Source organism: Apus apus, chromosome 3 (genome assembly GCF_020740795.1).
Source record: "Apus apus isolate bApuApu2 chromosome 3, bApuApu2.pri.cur, whole genome shotgun sequence".
In the NCBI taxonomy this organism is placed as follows: domain Eukaryota; kingdom Metazoa; phylum Chordata; class Aves; order Apodiformes; family Apodidae; genus Apus; species Apus apus.
In genome coordinates, this window is record NC_067284.1 from 63,672,153 (window position 1) to 63,694,124 (window position 21,972).

Below are 21,972 nucleotides of genomic sequence, written 5' to 3' on the forward strand. Positions count from 1 at the left end.
AGCCTGCTCCTTTATCTGTTTTAGAAGTGTCTGCTCCTCCCTCTGCTTGAGAAGAATCTTCTCCACCACTCTCTTCTTGGTCTTGTGGAAACAGTGGAGATTTCAAATGGGGATGAGGTCTGGGACCTTTCATCTTTGCTTTGCTCTTAGTCACAGGATTAACTTTAACTTTTGCTCGTTTGGACTGAGTGGTCTTTGCAGCAGCAGTGGTGGTGGCAGCAGCCTTGCCAATGGGGGAGGGGCAGCGAGTGGAACATCTTGCACTATGCATCCACAATACATTATAAACATTCAGCAGAAGCATCCCTACTGAAACAATGCTATTTAGATCAAGAGCTGGGGGATTTAGTCTGAGAGAAAACAGAGAGGTAAAACTGAGCCTGCTACTGCCTTTACCAACATAGACCTTTCAGTTCACATGAGGATTTGTACTGTACACATAGTGTCACCACATAGATCAGTATCAAAACCCCTCTGATCACTTGATAGGTTATTGTGCTATTGATGATGGCTGTAGTCCTGTCAGTAAACCATAAACCAGTAAGAAGAGCAGCTACACAGAGCAGAATTATCCTGGCTGCACATCGCACGTACAACTGTGTGTTGGGAAAAATTTTGTCCAGCAGAAGCATTGCAGAAACTATCCGGTTTTCCTGTCAGCATATTCAGCAGAAGCATTGCCCATAGCTATCTGAGGGATTCCTCCCATCAGAGATGGAATTTTAAACATTGACCAGTTAGTGAGAATTTATAGCCTGGGCTTAAGATCATGCCCCATGTTGGGTTCCAATAAGTTACTGTCACAGTTTCACTCAGGATCAGCAAATAAACCAGGGACAACAATGCTCTCAGTCCCCTCCCTCTCCCACCGAGGTAAGGAAGGAGAGAGAGTATGAAGAGAGAGACTTGGCTGGATTGAAAACTAAACTAGACAGCTTTAATTAAACACTAATGATAAAAGAAAATACGTACAATTATATACAAGTATGTGCAGGAATGTGCAAATCCCTATTGCCTCCCCCCATCTCCAACAACTCCCACGGCATTTCCTGAGCTGTGAGCAGTCCCAAAATGTCCCGGAGATGCTGGAGAGAGTGGCAGAGCAGGCAGGAGCTGAGGGGACAGTTGTGAGGGTCAGGAATGCATGGGCCTGGGGATCAACAGTCATGGATAGATGGAGTCCTCCCTGGGTGCTGGCCATGGATGGAAGAGAAGGGAAGAAGCAGCAGGAGGAAGTTGTCTTCTGTGATCTCTGACCTTACACCACGCTTATGTAAATATATGGAATTGATTTTGGTCAATTTTGCTGTCTGTCTAGTCCACTCCTACCTATGGGAAGGCTGCAGATAAGACTCTTCTGCTCTGGCAGCATCTGAGGCTGCAGATTCAACAAGTAGAACGAAATGATCTTGGAGTCTCAGCAGTAACGAGCATTCCAGCGTTATCAGTCCACTAGCTGGAAAACTTGCTGCTAGTTAAAAGAGAGCTCTCTAAAGGAAACAAGCAAACAAAAAAAAAAACAGTAAAAGGAAAATTGGCTTCATCCTGGCTCAAACCAGGACATTGAGTGATGTTTTAAGACTGAGCAGAGGGAGGGAATGATGACAGTCACGTGGACTTAGCTATAGATGTGGAAAGTGTTTCCATTTTACTTGGTAGAAATGGCTGGGAAATCCTAAGGAGCAAAAGATGTTCCTGCCCAAACCCAGATAAATGATATGGGATTCAAGTGGCCCATTTCCTTCAAGTTCGTTTGCAGATCCTACTGTCCATAATAGTAGCTGTGCTTGCAGTTGTATACCGACTTATAAATTCAATAAAGCACCAGTGCAATAATTCATTTGTGGATCACCACTTGGCAAAAACTCTTATACAATTTGTCCATTTTTGGAAGCTTCCAAACAGCCTTTTTCTTCTCACTTTCACAGCACAGCTCACTTTTATGAAATCTGCTTCAGATCCTCTGAGTTTTAGGCCAGAAACAGAGGGAAACATATGAACAACTTTCATTTGGATTGCATCTCAGCTCACAATTTGCTTGTATAAGGTTAATTTGACCGGGGTTTTTTCAGCAGGCAGCAATGTTCTTTTTTTCATAAAGGGTGTTAATCAACCTGTCTCAGCTTTTCAGATCAGAAGCTGACTTCTTCCAGGCTTCTCCAATGTAAAGTTGACAGATAGAGAACTTGTTTCTTTATCTTTTATGTTAGAACATCTCTTATTTGCATCAATGTGTGAACTGAGAATGATTCACATTAAGCTAATATAATTTCAGTGACACGACAGTGGTTTAAAGCAGAGAAGCTAAGACATACCACTTAGTGGGGATTCACATAATGTTTAGAAATCACTTAAGGTTTGGTTTTTTAATGTTAGCAATGTGCATCTCCTTTACTACAAGAGACATTCCACCTTTTGGAGTTAATTTGTGCCTCCCTTTTCAACATGTTTCTTTTAGCTATTGATCAAAATATTTGCACTGTCTGTGTAAATACTACAACAGAGCCAAATTTTTCCCCAGTTTATTTTTTCCACACTGGCTCCTCCTTTGGATTGGTGTCAGGAATGGACTTGTTTCATTGTTTGTTTCAAGTTGCTTCTGGGATCATGCATGCCATCCCCACAAAGCCTTTCTTAATTTTTCTCATAGGTTAAACAATTTTCTTGCTTGCTGTTACACAATGTGTTATTTGCTTCACTTTTATTGAGATGATTTTGCTGTCTTTCACACATTTGATACAGTTGTTACCCTGCTATTGGAGCTTACTTGCTTTAACAAAGCAAGCGGCTTGCCAAGCATTCTGCAAAAATACCACGGCATTCAGTGTCAGGCTGTTAGACTTCCCTAATTCTTTCACTGATGAGGGTCACTGGTTTTCTCTTGATCCCTCGCATTAATGCTCTTGTAGGCTGTATAGTGGTGCTAGGCCAATGGCCCAGGCAGTGTTTCTCTTGGCCTTGTTGATGTATTCTGTGGATCACCAGTCGGAGTCAGAATATGTATAAGCATTTTCTGTACCTTCTGCTAATGCATATGGAAATTGTTTTTCTTCTTGGGGCTATATGAACAAATAGACAGTGCTCTTGGGTCCCAGTGCCCTTCCTTAGTCCTGTCACACCGCAGACTATGGCTTACCTGCCTTTGTTCTTATCCTTTTCTCTTCTAAGAAGTGCAGTATTCTGTGGTGCATGCTTGGGTCCAGAGGACACTTGGGTGTGTATCTTTTTCAGTCTTCCACTTTCTTTTCCCTTGGCTTCTGGCAGACCTGTGATCAGTTGAAGTCAAAACAGTCAGCTGAGATGCCACAAAATCTGATTACTATTGATGACCCTGTTTGTACCAGCCCCATTCCTGCTGAGGAATATCTTTTCCCTGAGGGACTTATTGTGAGAATGGACTGGCACTTGTTTGAATCACAGATAAGTCAGGCACTGTGGAAACTCTAGGTCCTATCTTGTTGAGGTTTTTAGTTGTCTCCAAGAGATGGTCAGTGACCTGCTATACCCCGTAGACAGGCACAGATATATGGTGCTGGATGGGATCCACCCAAGAGAGCTGAAAGGGCTGATGGGGATGCTCATCAAGCCATGTCACATAATTTACCAGCAGTCCTGGCTGACTGGGCAGGTACCAGCAGATTGGAAATCAGCCAGTAACCCTCACATACAAGATCTGCTAGGATCAGTTGGGTTTTTTTCTGTTGTGTCAGGAAGGAAGAACAGATTGGGTTAGATTTAATTTATCTCTCTTGAAGTCCATGGCATGAAGACTCTCAGCTTTGAGGAGGGCTCCTCGGCTGGGGAAAGTGTGTGGGAAGATGAAGGTGTTGTAAAGTATCTTCAGGGTGGGCTGTGACGCAATAAATCAATAATAAGAATTGAGACACATAACTGAGCAGTGGAGGTGTTTGGGAGCTAGCAGAGGATGATTGGGCGGGTTGTCTCTCATGTTCCTGGTCCATTAGAAATAAACCTGGGGCTCACATCAGCAAGGAAAGGGCCGAAGAGAGTCAGAAACACTCTGATGGCATTGTGGTACCTGCAGACCACAGGCAGCTGTGTCATCCTGAACTCATCATGGGGCAGCTACTCATCTTTCACCCTAAAAACCACAGCCTGCCCAGTAAAGACTTGCCAGGTAAATAGAAATAGCCTCAGTGGATGGAAGTAGCTGAGGAGTGTTTTGGGAGAGCAGAGTGGGCTGCAAATGCACCAGTTGCCACCTAAAGTTTGTTTCATAGGGTCCACCCTGATTTGAGGGATTTTCCTCTTCTGTCTACTCAGCTTTGTGCTGTTGTGTTCTTCCTGTGTTTTTCTTAGCCCTGCTCAGCTGATGGGGTTGGTTGGGACAGCGCTGCTAAAGCCTCAGCCCCCTCATTACATGTGTGATGCAGACCCTTTTTTTCCACTGCTCACCCTGGTTAAACTTTTATTTCAGACACCATATAATTTCCTCTCACCAGACCATGTGTATACTGCAGCCATGGACTATAACCCCAGAGTGAAAGAATGGTGCCTGAATGATCCTCCCACAATCCAGGAGGAGATGGTCAGTGACCTACTACACCACCTAGAGGTGCACAAATATATGGGACCAGATGGGGTGCACCCAAGAAAGCTAAAAGAGCTGGTGGGGATGCTCACCAAGCCACTTTCCATCATTTACCAGCAGTCCTGGCTGACTGGGCAGGTAACAGCAAACTGGAAATCAACCAATGTAACCCCCATATATAAGTAGGGACGGAAGGATGGCCTGGGAAACTACAGGCCTGTTAGTCTGACTTAAGTACTGGGGAAGCTCATGGAGCTTCCCCATCCTGAGTACCTTTATGTGGTACATGCAGAAGAACCAGGTGATCAGGCCCAGTCAGCATGGGTTCATGAAGGGCAGGTCCTGTTTGACTAATCTGATCTCCTTCTATGACAGGATGACCTGCTTATTGGATGAGGGAGGGGCTGTGGGTATTGTCTACCTTGACTTCAGCAAGGCCTTTGACAAGGTTTCCCACAGCATTCTCCTAGAGAAGCTGGCTGCTGATGGCTTGGATGTGCCCACGCTTTGCTGGATAAATGACTGGTTGGACAGCCAGGTCCAAAAATCCTGCCCCTCTACTCAGCCTTGGTGAGGCTGCACCTCAAGCACTGTGTGCAGTTTTGGGCACCACATTGTAGGAAGGACATTGAAGTGCTGGAGAAGGGGCAGGATCACCTCCCTGATCCTGCTGGTCACACTATTCCTGATGCAGGCCAGGATGCTGTTGGACTTCTTGGCCACCTGGGCACACTGCTGGCTCATGTTCAGCTGCCTGTCAATCAGCACCCCCAGGTCCCTCTTCCTGCTGGGCAGCTCATTGAAGTGCTGGAGAAGGGGCAGAGAAGGGCAGTGGGACTGATTAGGGGTCTGGAGAACTGGCCCTATGAGGAGAGGCTGTGTGAGCTGGGGCTGTTCAGCCTGGAGAATAGGAGGCTAAGGGGAGACCTCATTGCTCTCTACAAGTACCTGAGAGGAGGTTGTGGTGAGGTGGGTGTTGGCCTCTTCTCCCTAGTCACTAGTCATAGGACAAGAGGAAATGGGGTCAAGGTGCACTAGGGAAGGTTCAGATTGGATATTAGGAAAAATTTCTTCACAGAAGGAGTGTTGAGGCATTGGAACAGGCTGCCCAGGGAGGTGGTAGAGGCAGCCAGTGTTAGCCAAGCCTCATTTTCTTCAATAACAAGGTGCATGGTGATACAAAACCAACATGGCATTTACAGTTATAGCACAATAAATTTAACAGCATATCACACTGTTTATATTCCCGTACACAGAGATTACAATAATTTTATATGAGCTGTCACTTCTGTTTATCCCATTAATAACCAGGAAGTATTCGTAATTTGGTCAAGTTCATGAGTGAACTGGACTTTTGACAAATCCCCTGAAGTCACTGCCCTTTGCTCAGCTCCCTGATGTGATAAAATGATTGGGAATAGCTATGGACACAGCAAAGCAGAACAAGGATCCATGTGCAGTGCAGGAAGCATTGTACTTGTTATTTTCTTTCACTGAAGAGACAGTGTTCTGCTGGCCAGCTGGCAAGCATAGGAAACCCTATGAGATTCATGTCCTACAAAGGCCATGGGCAGGTGTATGGCTTCCAGGAGGTGGCCTTGATTGTTCTTTTGCAAGAACAAAAAAGTGAAAGTTATCCAAAAGCCTGGTGTCCTTATAGGGGAGCAATGCCTGAGCTGTCATACAGCATGTCCTCCAAAGGTAATCCCTCATCTTGATTAAGGATGTATGATCTGTAACCAAAGAGACTAAGAGCTTTTCTGCGATTACTTATATGAACCAGCACATTGTTCTATGAAGATGCTCTTGAAAAATAAATGTTTTTGAAGTTATCACAGGCTTTCCTTTTTGGAAGGAAAAAGCATCTGGCCTTCATGGAGGGGCAAGAAATGACCTAAGGAAGCTGATTATACCATTGTGACTTAAAATTTTTAAGTCAGTGCTTGGCTGAGTTGCAAACCAGGCGTATGTTAGATACCGTGATTATGAAGAAAATAAACTCTTCTGGTGAAAGTACAAGCAGCTGCCTCAAAATGTTTACATTTGCTTTTGCTCCACTTGAACTTCAAATGGCTAATGTACTTCTGGCTGAGAAGAGCAACAATCCAGCAGGAATGAAAACCCCACAGCAGGTACTATCTGCCATGCTGTTTGGCTAGCACTCTTATCAGTGGTGTGTAGAAATAAGGCTTTCAATTTCCAGCAGTTAAAAAAGCACAGTTTTTTTTTGTTTGTTTGTTGGGTTTTTTTAATAAATTCCCATGTCTGGAGCTAAAATAGCTGATTTGTCAGACTAATCCACAAACTTTTCCAGTGCCAGTGGGTCCATTTACCCCAATATTTATTGCATCTAAGCTTTCAGGGCACTGTGGTCATAACACAAATGGAACAGAAGAGGAATAAGTCTATGGTGAATTCAGAGCTGGGGAAAAAACAAATGAGCACTAAATAGCTATTGTTTGACATAGCTAAGGACAGTCTTTGCTTGGGGATATTCAAGTTGAGCATATTGATTTCTGAAGCAATTAACACATGGTTCTTCATGATCCATTTACCCTTTCTGCCAATATATGTTCAGTCAATGACAGTCCAGAATCAGGACTTTTACTGAGCTGAAGGTTTCAGAGAGATCAGACCAATTTCACATAGCACAGCTAAATGAATGCGTCCTATAAAAAGTGAGTTTATTTATTTTAGAAGTTTGCTTCAGATTCAGAGGGATCCATCCATTGGACAAAATGCAAAAAGGGACAGGCATTGCAGGAGCTCTGGAGGCCGTTCTTGCTTTGCTTGTTTTCATGGCTGTTTACCTGCCTTATGTTCACTGATTTTTTTTTTGCCATCAGAGTCTGTGACTGGAAGCAGGAAAGCTGCTTGCCTATTGGGCCCTGTAAATCCAATTCATTCCTATTGTGGGAGGACAAGAGGGCCCAAAACCTTTTGGAAGATGGAGTGGTGCAAGGTATGCAGTCAGCCTGCCCCTGACTCTCAGGCTGAGGAGGCTGTGAAGGAAAGGATTTTCCTTTCTCGCTCTAATGCTGTGCTGTTTAAAGGGGGAAGATCCCTACCGGGAAACAAAAGGAGAAGAAAGATAGTGAATGGAAATAAGTACAGCCAGAAATTCACAGACCTCAGATGAAGGCCCATACCAAGCTGAGGCACACAAAGGTGCACTCAGCAAAAGGACCGAGCTGAGTATGGTTGTGAGTGGAGAGATGTCACGGTCCAGAAGAAAGGCTTTACATCTTCTGCTCCTCAAACTCAGGCAGAAAAGTAAGAGAAATCTGGAGTTTATTTACCTTTTGAGCAGTTTTGAGGACAAGACTTCACTGCTTAAATCCATTCTTTCCTGCAAACATAGCAGAATCTAATCTTTTTCTTGAAAGCTGTTCTGAGTCAAAAGAAGGGAGCTTATTGCATTCATACTATTACTTGCTTAAATGTAAATTTGTGTAGTGAAGCAATTATGTATTTATTAGATTGCTCAGCAGTGTGAAGCATGTGAGCATTTCCTCACCTAAGCAGTAACACTGGCATATCAAGTATGTCTTTAAGTTAACAGAGACAGCAGATATAGACAGCTACTGTCATTTGCACCATAGCCACCTGTTACAGAAGAGTTATCTCAGGAAGAGAGATGGAGTGAAAAGTAATTTGATCTTTGTAAGTATCTGTTTTGAACAATTATTGCTGATTAAATTTATTAACAACTACTGGAAAGCACACAACTTACAGTTTGGATGTACCTTCTGTGGGAAGGAGCACTTTGGCAAAGCTGTGTCTGAACTTGGAACAGGAAAATGAAAAAATGTAAATCTGGGTATTGTTTGTTTCTTAAAATACAAAAAAAAGTTTGCAACAGGCTGTGGAAGCACTCAGTCTTTTTTTAGCAAGGGAGGCAGAGAAAACAGTTTCAATTTGAAAGTTTCACAGCCAGCACTTGAGTTTTATAACATGTTGTGGTTGTACATAGGAAGGAGCTGAAGACAGTAGAAGTACTGACCCTGAAGAGGGTAATAGTGAACTGTGAATGATCAGTGCAGTCTGATTCATCTACAGCATTTATGTCATATCTATGGGAAAATCTAAGGACATAAAATGCTACACTGACCCAATAATGCCAATTATTTGTTAAGGAGCAGATTTGTCACTGTCATATTAGTAGTACTACATTAGAAAAGCAATGTCCCAGGTGAGATCAGAGTTTCCTTATCAAGATGAAATGTATCATCAGCCTGCCCAAGGTAAAAGGGAACAGTGTAACAGACATTTTTCAAAGTTCAACCATATTTTTCTACAATGGCATCCTGGCTTGTATTAGAAATAGTGTGACCAGCAGAAGGAGAGAGGTGGTTGTCCCCCTGTACTCAGCACTGGTGAGGCCACACCTGGAGTATTGCGTCCAGTTTTGGGCACCTCGTTTCAAGAGAGATATCGAGGTGCTGGAGCGAGTACAGAAGAGGGCAACGAAGCTGGTGAAGGGCCTAGAGAATAAATCTTATGAAGAATGCTTGAAGGAGCTGGGAATGTTTAGTTTGAGAAAGAGGAGGCTGAGGGGAGACCTCATCAGTCTCTACAATTACCTGAAAGGTCATTGTAGAGAGGTTGGTGCTGATCTCTTTTCACAGGTAATTAGTGTCAGAACAAGAGGGAATGTCTTCAAGCTGCAACAGGGTAGGTTTAGACTGGACATTAGGAAAAAAAAAAATCACAGAAAGAGTGGTTAGACACTGGAACAGGCTGCCCAGGGAGGTGGTTGAGTCACCATCCCTGGATGTGCTAAAGGGTCGTTTGGATGTGGTGTTGGTGGAGATGGTTTAGGGGAGAACTTTGTAGAGTAGAGATGATAGTTGGACTCTGTGATCCCAAGGGTCTTTTCCATCCTGAATAGTTCTAGGATTCTATGATTCTATGAAATGCACTGTAAATCCTTGCCTCCTCAGACAAGTTTGAATCAACTCTAGCTATATGTGTGTGCTTACAAAGATCAGCTATGTCTGTGTCCCTTGCTGTGAGTCTTCTCCTAGCCCTGCCTGACAAAGGAAAAGTTGTAAGCAAAGCTCTTCAATTATGCTGTGCAGATTATATAAATTTAAGTCCTGCTTCATGCAGAAATTCTTACTTTGCTGCAAAGTCCAAAGAGGAAGAAGACCTTAGACCACAGAACTCACAATCTAAGCAGGTTAAGTGGGAAGGTGCAAAAAGTTATTTGCCTCAGGCCACACAGTGGCTATGGGGTGCAGCAGGGACCCCCTCAGGACCCCATGCCTTGTGAGATGCACAATCTCTCATTCCTGAGCAAGCATGGTTTCTTCCTCTGGTGGTGCAAGGATGGGCTGACAGGACAGCACTGCACCCCCACCAAGGGCTGAGATGGAGAGGCAGCTCAGGGCCTGCTGTTCATTCGAGGCACCACAGAGCACGTGTGGCATTCAGCAGGCATAAGGCTGCTTGGCATATTCCAGTCACTATGTGAACATTAAGGGAATATACCATGTTTTTCTGTAGTGAAGAAAGGGGGATAACAGCACTAATACAGCTGATCCCTGTTTTTCTAGCCCCCATGTTTTCCTTTACATTTGACCTTTGCTGACAGTGGAATCATTCACAAGGATGATTTGGTTTGTCTTGTAATTTCCCATCTAATGGCATTTTTAAGAGATCTGTTAAATGGAACAAGGTTGCCTGCTGCTTATGGCATGCTTTGTTCTTTCTTTTTCCTATTTAGGGCTGTTTGGTGTTTGCCTCTGGGTAATGCTGGTTTTGATTGCTCTCCTGAGTTGCTTGGTGGAAGCTTAGAGATGTTGCTGGCTGTTAAGCTGCTTGCCAGTTGCATTTGGTTATGTAATTGCCCTGTGCCTCAGTTTCCAAATTATTGCTGGGTTGTGTAACATCTCTGACATACTAAAAATGTTTGCAAAGAAGCAAGGAATTGAATATCCCATACTCCACAGTGGCTTATCTGAGTGCTTAGGCAATACGAATATAGGCACTTTGATTACCTCATCCCTTTTTTAAAGATGACCCATGGAGAGATCACAGGGAAGTGCCATTTGGAGCCCAGCCTCAGGCAGTCCTGCATTTGCCATCTGGAACTGGCACCAGGGCTTGCTGCCTTCCTTCTGCCCACAGAGCCTGAATGGGTACCCAGAGCTGCACTGTGCACACATCTGCCCTGCACAGTAGTATCTGGGGCCAAAATGGGGTTTTGATATTTTTTGAGAATGAATAGGACCTAGGACACTATGTTCCCATCTGTATTAGTTCTTCCATAGAGAGTGACACATTAAAATGAACCAGTGGACAATGCTCACAAGATGAACTGATGAATTAAGGGCCCAAACCATCTTTTCCACGTGCAGTTGCAATTTCCAGTGCATGTAGAAGAGGGTGGGAAGAACCTGAAGGCTGGTTTTGCAAGAAGGGTACAGCATTCTCTAGATGCCCTAGTAGAGCACACAACTGGAGCTGTGCCCTGCATGATGACTTTTCTTCTGCTTCACGACATGATTTTCCAAGGAAGGCAATACATTTGTATGGCATAGCAGGGAAAGTGAGACTTGCTCCCTGTAGACAATCTTGTGCTGTATAAGCTGGGAGAACTTATCTTGACTGTCCTTCCTGCTCTGCAGTAAATGGCATGCAGACATTTTCCACAGCAAAGGCATTACTAACCTGGCAGAGCCATCACTGATGTTAGCAAGCGTGAAGTTATTCTCTGTATGCATGCACTTGGTTAACATGTCCCCTAATTTATTATCTGCTAGGGTAAGCTAGTCAAATTACAAGGGCATCACTACGAAAGTAGGAGCATCATCAGCTAGTTTGTGTCCTTGGTCCTGCAACCAAGTTCAAGTTAACGAGGAGCCCCAGCTGAGCTGCGTATTCCAGCTCTGTATGTGTGACTGGCTTAACTGCCTAATAACCAGGCTGCTACTTTCTGTGTTCTGCACCTCTGCTCAAGGCTGCTGCTGCCTAAGGACAGGCAGCCTTTCTGGGCCCATTTCTGTGCCAGCTGTGAGAGTAGGCATCCTCATGGAGTTCTGGTTTTTTTGTTTACTTTTTTTGTTTGTTTGTTGGGGTTTTTTTTGTTTTGTTTTGTGTTTTTTTTTAATCCTGTAGTCTAAATGCTTTTCTGAAAAAAAGACTATCTTCATTTGTTTGCTCACTTGCTTTTCCTGTAGACAACTAAAGCCCTTCTCATATTCCCCCAAATCCTTGCCTAAATTCCTTCCTTTCAAATCAGAGGGAGAATAAACTGCCTGGGGATTCAGAAGTAGTTTGAATGGGGATTTCAGGTTGGCCCATTAAAATAATGAAAAAATCCCCAAATCAGGCTTGGAATGAAAATGAAGCCTCTGTTTCTCCAGTACAACTGAAGTTTAACTCTAGAGTTTTACCCTAAGTCCTGGGTCTCAGGTGTCCCTCTCAGGTGGCACAGACCCGATAAGTGCAAATACGCTTGTTTACCTTTTGAAGCAAACAGGAGTACTTGGTTTGCATCAGAGGGAAATAGTGTTACATTGCTCGGATCCCACTGATTTGCAGGGAAGTTGTACATTTGATGCAGGAGTGTTTGTAACTTGTCGCTCTTGCACATGAGCCCAGGTGCCTGAGGTGAAGTCTATGAAGATGTAGATGGCAAAAGGTTTGTTAAAGTATCACATGGCAAGTGTGTATCATGTGTCTCGCAGTTCTGCTGGTGGAGGAGCCAGAAGATAAAGTCTTGAGGGATCAGTTACTCTGTGTAACCCTTCTGCCAAGGTATGACTGGCAGCAACAGGGGCCACATGCAAATTTTACCCCATGCAGAGACCCTGTGCTCAGTGGGCTGATTTTCCTGGCACAAATAATTGCCTGAAGAAACAGAACTTTCTAAAGACAGGGGAAACAGGAGAGTGTCCAAATATACCATGTCTCATTCCTTTTTCCCTAAAGAATGTCCAAATTAAACAATTTAAAACAAGACCTCCTTATAATTTTAAAATTAGGCCCTTCTCCTTTTCACCCTCCCACAGGCTACCTATAACTTCTGCACCCTTGTTCTGGAGGTAGCTGGCATTTCCTCACACAGCAGAGGAGTAGGATGAACGAAGCAGAGCTCATGGGGGTCAGGCTTCCCTACTTCCCTATGTGGCAAGTCAGCCCCTGCCCCACAGACATGGAAGTTGCAAGTACCTGTAACAGACTTTCTGTAGCAGGAGACAGATGATGGAGGACACCAAGGAAAAAGATGTGCAGGACAGTGCCAGAAACAAACGCAAAGATGATGGCCTTCAGGAAGAAAGCTTTGCTAGATTTTGGTCAGAGGTGTGTGTGAGGGAGAGAGAGGACAGAGAGAGTGAGAACTGAAAAATAAGGGAAAAAAGCATAAACAGCTATGAAACACTGACCACAAGAACCAGAGAAAAAGCCTGAAGGAGCTTTTGGCAGCATGTTCCCTGCGGTGCATGGGGAAGTGGGAGGTTAATCAGAAAAGAAAGGGAAGTTGGGTAATGAGGGCAGAAAGGCATGGGCTGGGGACAAGGAAAGAGATATAAGACTGTGGGAAGAGGGTGTGGGGCTGGCTTTTGGGGGCTTTTTGGGTCCCCGAAATCCATCTCAGTGGTAAGTCTGGCTGCCTTTGCCGACTCCAGTGGTAGGGAGAGGCAGGCTTAACATCAGCAACAGGCCCAGAGTGAGGCCCTGGCTTCCATTGTATTTGGGGCACTGATTGTCTGGGGCAAGCAGTTCTTTAGGTTGTACATTTTACTGCTGTCCTTTTTCATCTTTCAGAGATTAAGAGAAATGTTTTCTGGGAAATTAGCATACCTAAAATCAATCTTTAATTGCCCTGTGCTTGACTCCGCTGCGTGAGTTCCCTGTATCAGGTACTCGGTAGTACCTCCTGCCTCTATGAGATAAAGTTTGGTGACAGCGTTTTGGCTGTGTCAGGGATGTAACCCTGCAGGCATTTAACATCCTGGAGGCTTGACTGACGCTGAAGGGAACACTGAGATGCTTTAGGTCTCTGCCGTTTTCACTTCTCATGCATCAAATGCATGGAAACATGGTGTGACTGCACAAAGAAGAATATTTAATAGCAATGATGTAACACTGTGGCATTGGTTCAGTGGCTCTCCAGTGTTACTCAACACAGCTTCCTCAGCAGAATGCTGTTAGTGAAATGAGATTTTATTAAAAGTAAGCAGTATCATTAAGCATTCAAAACAACATCTCAATTTCCTTCCTAATGCTGTGGTGCTGAGAACACATCCCATCTCAAAAGTGAATATTTAACTACAAATGTAATTTGTGAGAAAGTGATTTTTTTTTTTCTTTGTCTTTTTGAAATCTGCAGAAAGCATGCATATTAGTAGAGCAGCCTTTCTTGCAGGGTTTTAATTTTCTTTTTCTTTCAAAGGACTTGTGTAAGAAAGTTGTTTGAGTGACTTCTCCCCAGCTATTCTGCTGAGTGATTCCTAATTACTCTCAGTATTTGAAAGGTGAATATAATCTTATATAATCAACATTAATAATTCAGCTTAGTCCAAGAAAGCTTATTGCAGCTAGTTCTTTGATGCCAGAAAACCTCTACTAAAGTATTCATTCTCAATTGAATTAATAAGTTCCTAATAAAGCCAGTCCAGCTGGAGTATTTTAACCTGGCTCCTACAGTTAAAAACACTTCTGAAATTATTTTGGGTGGCCTGTATTAAACAAGTATTGTAAATGTTAATAAAAATGTTCTTTTCCACCCTGTTTCTGATCCCCAGAATTTGGGTTAATAGAAGGTTCCCTGGAAATTATGTGTATGTACACATGCTTTCTCCCTCCTTTCTTTCTGTATGCCTTCTTTCTTTCTAACTGCCCTCTCTGGTGGAAATGCTGGTATTCCAAGTGATCAGCATAAATGGAGGTAAAAAATTATCTTCATCGTAACAGGAATGTGAAAGACCATGCAAGAATTCCAGAGTGAATTCCCACCACAATGCACCAGAACAACCTACTAATACAGAGTCAATGCAGTTACTGGAAGATGCTGTACTGGAAGATCTTGTGCTCTTTTATTAATGATAATAACAACAGACTCCACCTATCAAATGCACCAACCTGAGTGGTCCTACCAAAATTACAGTGTAGAGATACATCAAAATTACAATGTAGAGATACTCATAAAAACCAAATACTTTACTAGCCTCCACCACTTTATGACAGAGAAGAGTTTCCGTGAGACTGAGTTTTACCAGGTCTGGTGGTGACACGAAGAAGTATAGGTTATTACCTCAACATGGCTCATGCAGTCAGGTATGAACAGTGATCCTCCGGAAAAAGTTACTTCTGTGACACCACTATGCTTTCTAAAAGCAGCTACTGGAGGCAGATACATGGATTTCTTTCAATCACATGTCAAAGTTTTCATGTTTCAATTTATTTCCTTTACACCAACTACTTCCAAAGGGGCGAAGTGGGCATCTGCCTTCTGGGGGCAAAAGAGGGTGCTGGTGATATGGCAGGAAGGTGAAGATTCAAAATGAGGTTGGTAAATTGTGGTCTTCAAAGGTCCAACTGCCCATTTGCATTTGGGACCATATGCCATACGTACCTGTTGTAGAGATTCTCACTGGCTATTGAAAGTAGCTCCCTTCTTTCATTCTATCCCTTACTATTATTACTTTGATTTTCAAAAGTTGGGAGAGTCAAGGGAGATATTTACTGTTTGAGCACCTGAAAAAGTGGTCACTCCAACTCAAACATAAGCAATGAAAAAAACATCACAGGGAACATTTCTGAAAAGAAAACTAAAAGGTGCCTCTGCTTTAAATGTCTAATCCTGCAAATGAGTTTGGTGACAGTGCATCATTTTTTAAAGGTATCGTAAAGCTTGTCTGTTCCAAGCATTTTTACCTTGTCTGTGGAAAACAAGTGTTCTGGTGAACATTTCTTCACACTTTTCATTTCAAGACTCAGAATAACTTTTTCACTCATAGTGGTTGAAAGAAGTAGTGTCTAATAAGTAGAAGCACTGTCTTTGCATTTCTCAGCTTTTCCATCTCTCAGATAGGTATATTATTTGCAAACCCCGTAGGTGCATCGGATTGTAAAGTGCTTTGATTCATCAGGATGTGAGATGCTGCAAAGAGGAAAATACTTTGAGTTTTCTTTTTCACTTGTGTACTATGTCTATGTGTGTTCTTACTTTAGTGTTAGTACAATTCTTGGAGCCTGTCAGTGCTTAAAAAAAGGTAATGTTTTTTTCAGACTTGATGTTTTTTCTACCTTTAGAAATTTGTGGTTGCCTGTCTCAGGATTAAAAAGCATTTGATTGGTATTGAGGAAATTGTACTTTTTTCCAGTGAGAGAAAATGCTCCATGATCACTGTTGATAACAGAGAGGCAAAAGTAGTGTACAGCAGCCTGCTGAGGACAGTAGACAGCTGGTGCTTGGGTTTCCAGCTGAAGTAAAGCTGCATGGCTTGGTACAGAGTAGGTGCTGCTGGAGTCCCTGAGGTGGTTGCCCATCTTCTGCAGACCAGTTAATGCTGTGTGTTCAGCACCGCCTCTCTCCTCCATGTGCTGTGCTCTGTACTGCAGTGTTTAACTCTTTGCCAGGTTTTGAAGTGGATCAATTTGCCAACTGAGCCATTTGCTTCAGCCACTTGGAAGTGGCTGTTGTGTTGTCCCCAGAGAGGTGGAAACCAGCTGAGAAAAAGCTGGAGCTATAGCCTCCACCTCACCATTGGCAGGCACTGCTCTCCCTGTCCCAGGAGGGAGCTTCTAACATAGCCAGGGTGGGATGTCTTGTACAGCTTTTCATAGTTCATCTTGCAACGAAGGAAGAGCCAGGGGTTATTTTGAGACAAGGGAGTCCTGTCTACTCCAGACAATGAGACTTGTCTGGCCCAGTTACTCTTTTTATTTTTTTTCTTTCTTTTCCTTTTTATTGCAACAGTTGTTATTAAGTTTTTGAGAATTCATTAATTATGTTCTAGCAGTCCAGGTATTAAATATTATTGTGATTTTTTGGCTTTTAAGGGAGTCTAGAAAAATTCTTTGGAACAAACTGTTTATTATAGGCAATTTAATGGAGTTCATTTCATGTTTATCTGTTCAGCATTATGCTTCATTAGCTGCAGGCTTGTTGTATGACGACCTGTAATCAAGCCATCATCTACCATTTGTGGTTATTCTGAACTTAAAACCAGATTTCTTTGTTTTAGTGTCCAGACTGGTATGCATTTTTCTTGTGCTTTTCCAGTGCTGGACTGTAGATAAGACCACTTTTTAGTCTCTGAGATATCTGTCTGCTCAGGAAACTGTGCAAAGAAAACAAACTGGCTCCTAAATTAGAAGGCTGTGGCAGCTCCTGATCTGAATGACTAAATATCCTCTTTCTCTCAAATTAGTATGTTATTAACTCACATGAGAAGTCTGATTGTTGTCATCGGGAATTACTAGTTTGTGCTGAGTGGGAGGATGCATCAGAAAAAAATGTGGTTATTGCTTGTTATCTTTGTGAAGGAGTGGTCTTCACAGAGGTTTGATGGCCTTGAGGGCTGCCATGTGGAAAGGGCACAGGGGGATTTGGAGCCCTGAATCCACTGCTCATTTGAGGGGATAGCATTGTAAACCCTTTTTTAAAACACTGGTCATTCCTTACAGCTATTTCTCGAGAATGATTTATAAACAATAGAGTTGTTGGGACAATCTGTGCAGCACAGATTCCAGGAGGAAAAGGGAGGGATGGTAAGGTTATGTGTCAAAATGTAAATTAGGAAAATTGCCATTATTCCAAGAAATCCCTCTGACCTATGGAAGATGTGAGATTTCTACCTGCTCCTTCCCACTATGAATTTATTTCTCCGGGCACATGACATTTTTGAGGGTTGGAAAATATGAATGTGGATTGGGAAGCAAGCTGTGGAGTTCCCTGCAACAGTCAAAACCAAAGGTAATTGTTAGCTCTGCATGAACATGAGCTAATCTGGAGCCCATACTTGGTACCAGTTCTTATCGGCCAAGAGCAGCTGTGAATAGACACAAAATGATAGTGCTGTAGCCAGTTCCCAAACTATACGGGTTGTTAATCATCAGTTTAGAGCTTCTTTTCTTCTTCCATGTAGTTTCATTCTTTGCACCACTCTTCGCAATCTTGTGACTTTCTCTTTGTACTGAATAACAGTTAATTATTTTGTTAAATCCAAGTGAATCCTCAGTACTCAAGAGTCATATGATGTTGAGCAAAATGCCAACAATTTTGCTGCTGGAGGATGGGGCTGAGAAATACAGTGTTATCATCTGAAGCCAACAGTCCCACTGGATTTCTATTTGTGTCCACATACACATGACCTCTTTTGACTTTGAAGTGTAGTTGAAAAGAGAAATTCACACAATCACAGAATTGTCAGTTGGAGGGGAACTCTAAAGATCATCTAGTCCAACTCCCCCACTAAAGGATCCTCTAGAGCACGTTACTCAGGACTGTATCCAGGTGGGTCTTGAATATTTCCAGAGAAGGTGACTCCACAACCTCCCTGGGCAGTCTCTTCTAGGGCTCTGTAACCCTCATAGTAAATTTCCCCTCATATTCAGATGGAACTTGCTGTGTTCCAATTTATGCCCATTGTACCTTGTCGTATGGTTGGACACTAATGAAAAGAGCCTGACTCCATCCTCCTGACACTTGTCCTTTAGATATTTGTAGACATTAGTATGGTCTCCTCTCAGCCTTCTCTTCTCCAGGCTGAAGAGTCCCAACTCAACCTTCAATTTGCTATTATTTCATTTGCTATTACTCGAATTTCAGTCATGCCTGCAGAGGGAGAGAAGAGTCCCTTTGGGATGAACCTGTAAACAGTCACTACCTAAAAAAATAGGAGTGATGATGAAGTTGATTGGAAACAGGTGGATAAATAGAGTTGTTCAAGGTCACAAGAAAAAATAGAGATAAGCCAGGTCTCCAGAGTTATGCCTGGTAGAATAGTTGCTAGGCCATCATGCCTCCTTAACATGAGATTTACCTCTTCTGCAGCCAAGTCTTAGGTTCTCTTAGTCTGTGAAGGCAAGCTTCTACTCCAGATTGGATGGCAAGAACTTGAGCAGGGGTCTCACACATGTAAGGAAAGCATCCTATGCAGCAGTTTTGGGACAAAGTGGTCCTTGCTCCTCTGAGCCAAGTAGCATCCAGTTTAGCCAAGCTCCAGCCATTTAGTGCATTTGTACCACAGTGGTGAGCACAACATAGGAATATCTCATATGTCTTGGGTGGGAGGCAACACAACATGGGATATTGGGTGGGTGGAAATGGCAGCTTCTTGTGTTAAGCAGCACCTGAAATCTGCTTGTTTCATAAGTCAGTTGGTGTGCACAGTGAGAGATGTAGAGGTAACTGTAGCACTGGCATCCATTGGCTGTCTGTCTGGGGAATGCTCCTTTTTATCCATAGTTATCACAGAATCTCAGGATCTCTCTTGTTTAAAGAGTAGCCATTGCTCCACCTGACCAAAAAAACAGGCAAATGTTGTCTCCAGTAGTAGCACGGGCATGGTCAGGAGACCAGAAGATATAAGAGTAATGATGAAAGGACATTTGTGTGTGCTCACACAGATTTGTGCTCGCACGCCATTTCCTCCAGCATTTGGCCAGCTCTGTTGATGTGAGCTGGCCACAAAGTTTTTGGCTCTCTCTGTACATTTTGCTCAATTCCACTGGAAAAGCTTCTAGGATCTGTTTGCTGCTGATCATTCTCAAGAAATGAATGAATTAAAAAGTATCTTACTAGAATTATTTACTGTTCATCACACATAATAAATGAATAGAGTTATTCACTGGCAGTCACACATCTCTAGCTAATCTTTCGAAGGTTACTTGTACCAGGCACCAGCCTCTTTTCACAGCTACTGGAGTAGGGAGCAAAGTGTTGAGGATAGGAGTTGTTTAAAAAAGTGGGATCAGGTCTGTCCACTGGTCTGAGTTTGTTCTTCACCCTGATTCCTACACCTCATATAATTGCAGACTAGTAAAAAGAAGAACAGAAGCAGATGAAAATGTAATAACACTCTTTGAATTATTAAATCATCCCAGCCTAAAGAAAAGAGCTGTCAGAGTTACTGTTCTCTAGGGAAGTTGGAACAGAATAGTTAGTTGTGGGATGTCCTCTCCTGCCCAGGTGTTACACTAACCAGGTTGCAGGGCATCTGCAGCCGCTTCCTAGTAGTGCGAAACCATTGGACTGAAGAAGAGCTGGATCACAACATGTTAGCATTCTTATTATGTACTACTTCAAGTTCTTAAAAAATACCAAACAACAAACCTTTGGGTTTTGTGTTGTAATTTCCTTCACCAGTTTCATAGTCAGATGGCACTGGAGGAGAATAGCAATGTGACCTCATGCATGAGAAACATACAAGAAAATTGGGCACTGCTCACTTCCTGGGACTAAAAGAGACTTTTAACTGTGTTACCACCCACATCTCACAGCTACAGCATAGTCTGCTGGTGACTGTGTTCCTTGCCTGAGTGGGTCTGAGCACCACGGAAAGTGCTACATGTCAACAGATCATTTGCAGTACTAAAAATATACTTTGTGTTTCAACCTGAGGGAACCCAGACTGTATCACCCACCCAAGGGTATACTGCATGCCAAGGAGCGGCTGAGGTCTTGAAGTGTGGGGAGAAGAGCTGTAGATAGCAACACCAGTGAGAAACATGTTGTCCCAGCTTGTCAAGATTTTTCCCTGCCATGGGGTCTGTGAGTCATCTGATGTAGTCAGGTATAGAGTGGCTGAAAAAGGCAGTATTTCTTTCCCATCTCCCATAGGTGTGAGGGGATCGTACTACCCAAAAGGCAGAAAGTGAATAGAGAGAAACTTGCTGTCTCAGTCTTTCTTTTGCCTCCCTTTGTCACTTTAGGTAATAATTAATTTTTGGTTCATTGCATCTAGACCTTGTTTGGCCTCTCGTGTACCTGCAAAGACCACAGTCTTGAATGACTGTCCTGCTGCCATGGTTAGGGCTTGGTCTTCTGCCTTCCAGATATTGGTCCCATTATTCTGTAAGATGCTGATCTTAAAGACACCGAATATTCCTATTTGGCAGCAGACCACTGTTTAGATATACTGACAAAGAGAACTAAGTGGTACCTATTTACAGCACACATGATGCCTCAGTCTTTATACAGCTTCACTGATAGTGTTCCTGTTGTCTGTGGAGTGAGAAGCTCAGTCTGTTCACAAGAGTGAATCTAAGGCCTTGGGACTCCATAAATCACTGTAGCGATCTGCTTGTTTTCACTCTGGATTCAGAGCAAATCCAGGTAAGTACAGACTGCTGTTACCTATTTCAGGAGTCTTGATATACCATTCCATTCTATACCTCAGAAAGTGAAAAAAGAGGTGTTGACTGATGCATCTTAGGGAGGAAGACTGAGTGAGTTTACCTTGGGAGAGATAAAAAATGTACATGTGAGGAACATCAGTCCTGCAGAGACTGTGCTTAATCTCAAAATTACTCTTTTCTGTGGGCTGAAGTCAGCCTCTATGGTATTTTCTCTCCTAGAAAAGTTTCTCGAGATATCTCCTGTGGAGATTTCAGGCATGGGCCACACTGTGGTGGTTACTGACTTGCCCATTTCCAGTCCTGTCTTTGGGAGTGGGTTGATTTGCTGTACTGGTGCATCCAGAGTGCAGGCAAATTTCCAAGGGCCCATCTTTCCGTTCTGCAGCAAAGCCAGCAGAGGATTTTTTTTTGGCAGGCTGTTAATAAATAAAAGGATGTTGAAAATACAGGTCACAAAATACCGCAGCATCCACTCTTGCTCTTCTCTGCTGGGCTAAATGGAGTGATGCAAATCCAGCCTCTTTCTCCTTTCTCTGCCACTTTCCATTTCAAAACCAGTTTTGCATGCATTCAATTTGTAGGGATGTGGGAGTTTGGTTTGCTTGCGTGGCAGCTCTGAAACCTGAGCCCTGCCCCCCTCCTCAGAACCAGAACTGAAACCTCCTTCTCTATCTCCACCCACAGATTCCTGTTTTCAGCTGTGGGGAACAAACCCGTGCGCACATTAGAGTTCTTTCTTTTTTGCTCACAAAAAGGACACCTTCCCTGCCCTGAAGGCCCCAATGATACTGAAAACAACCAAGGAGCTCAGTGCTATGAGTTCTGCTGCACAGGCAGACCTTGACTATGATGTCAGCCAAGCTGATGGCTGCAGCTATGCTTCAGAGGCTTAGCTCAGGGTTATCTGGGTCCAGTGGGCAAATAGCACCCTGAACTTAGCTGCTGCTCAGCTCCACCTTTAAAATCCTCTTTCTCATCTTCCTCCAAGTTAAAACAATACAAGCTCCATGCTAGTTAGGAGTGCAGGTGGGTGTACCTGCAAGTGGAGGAGATGAGAAGTTTGGAAATATGCTAGGCTATTTCTTTTTTCGATGCTCAGTTAC